The sequence below is a fragment of the Orycteropus afer genome, unplaced genomic scaffold (assembly GCF_000298275.1).
Source record: "Orycteropus afer afer isolate SDZICR_OR568_19922 unplaced genomic scaffold, OryAfe1.0 scaffold01205, whole genome shotgun sequence".
NCBI lineage: Eukaryota > Metazoa > Chordata > Mammalia > Tubulidentata > Orycteropodidae > Orycteropus > Orycteropus afer.
In genome coordinates, this window is record NW_006922792.1 from 200,231 (window position 1) to 202,082 (window position 1,852).

Genomic DNA, 1,852 nt, shown 5'->3' on the forward strand with positions numbered 1-1,852 from the left:
ATATTATTTTGGTCATAATTTACAAATGAGCATTACAAGTAATGGTCAGAGGGCATTATTTTTCTCTTAACAAAGCTATTGTCAGCTGAACCCAACAGCTGCTCCATAGGAGAAGGATAAGGCACTCTGCCTCCATAATGATTTATAGGCCCAGAAACCCCATGGGGCAGTTCTGTTTTGTCCTATAGGGTCACTATGAGTTGGAATCCACTTGATGGCAGTGGGTTTGGTTTGGTTGAGCTGTTATTGTTAGTTGCTGTTGAGCTGATTCAGATTCATGGTGACCCCATTAAACATAATCCCTCTGATTATGGTTACATTATGAAACACCATTATTCACATGAAAAAATGATAACAATACTTGTATGTTTTGCAAAAATATACTGCATTATGCAAAACAAATTTGAGTTTTGTATTTTATCTATGTAATCTTAGCAAAACTTAGGAATATAACACATAAAGGAGATGTTAATTAAAATTTTTCCATTAAATTTAGCATCTATTAACTAAAGCTTAAAATTTTATGTATTTCAATTAGATAGGAGCTTTTACTACCTGTGTTTAATTTGTCTTTAAGAACAGTAATTTGGCTTCTGAATGTTTAAGAGTATTTTAAAAAAAATAAGTAATGCTATGGTAGTTGGTGTATAATTCTAAAATTTGGTATTAATCCGAATATACTACATTTCATTTATGATTAGCTTTTGATTTCATGAAAAATTAGTAACTCTCTTAAGTTAAATATATTTAAACTTAGCTTATTTCTCTTATGTTAATAGTACAACTGTTTTGCTTCTGTATATTTATGTCTAGCTTTTGTTTGTAATTTATCTAATGTTTATGAGATGTGATTTTTAATAAATGTTAAAATGAAAATGGCATAACATTTATTTTTGTAAAGCACATCTGTAACACATATTTACTCATACATGTACCAACATGACACAAAATTTTTGATGTTTAAAGTAAAATAAAATGGTCTAATCTGTGCCCTAGGTTAATGAGAAATGAGCTGTGTGCATGTGTGTGTATGTATACACATGTGCACTCAAAGTATCCTGGAAATATGCAAAGGAAAAAGAAAACCAAGTTTAATCTTAAGGCATTTTTAGTATAATGCTTTATTTGCTAAAAGATACATTTTAATATGATTGAATACTTATTATGATTAGGCATTTTTCTCTTTCACATTTAAGAAAATAATGAATTGTTTGTGATATACTTTCAGATTTATACAGATGGACCTTATATTAAAATTACTACCAAATGTACCAGCCCTTTGTATCCAACTTCTCCCTCTCCTAGCCCATGAATCAAAAAACTACTGCAGATTAGTTTTTTATTTTTATTTGTTTTTTAAATTGTCGCTTGAGTGAAAGTTTACAAAGCAAATTCGTTTCCTATTCAACAGTTTATACACATTTTCTTTTGTAATGTTATTTGCAATCCCCTTATTGTAACAGCATTCTTCCTTCTTCTTCCCTGGGTTCCTTGTTTCCATTTGTCCTTTTTTCCTGCCCCTTCCTGCCCTCTGACATTTGTTTTGGGGCAAATGCTGCCCTTTTGGTCTCATATGGTTGATTATCTTCTGAGGTGTACGTTCTTCATAAGTGTTCACTTTATAGGCCTGTCTGGTGTTTGGCTGTAAGATGATCTCCAGAGGTGTGTTCAGTGCCAGGTTTGAAGGGTGTCTAAAGGCCATAGTCTCAGGGGTTCCACTAGTCTCTATCAGACCAGTAAGTCAGACGTTTTTTATGATTTTGAATTTTGTTCTACATTTTTCTCCCATTCTGTCTGGTACCTTCTGTGATCCTGATCAGAGCAGTCAGTAGTGGTAGCCAGGCACCATCTA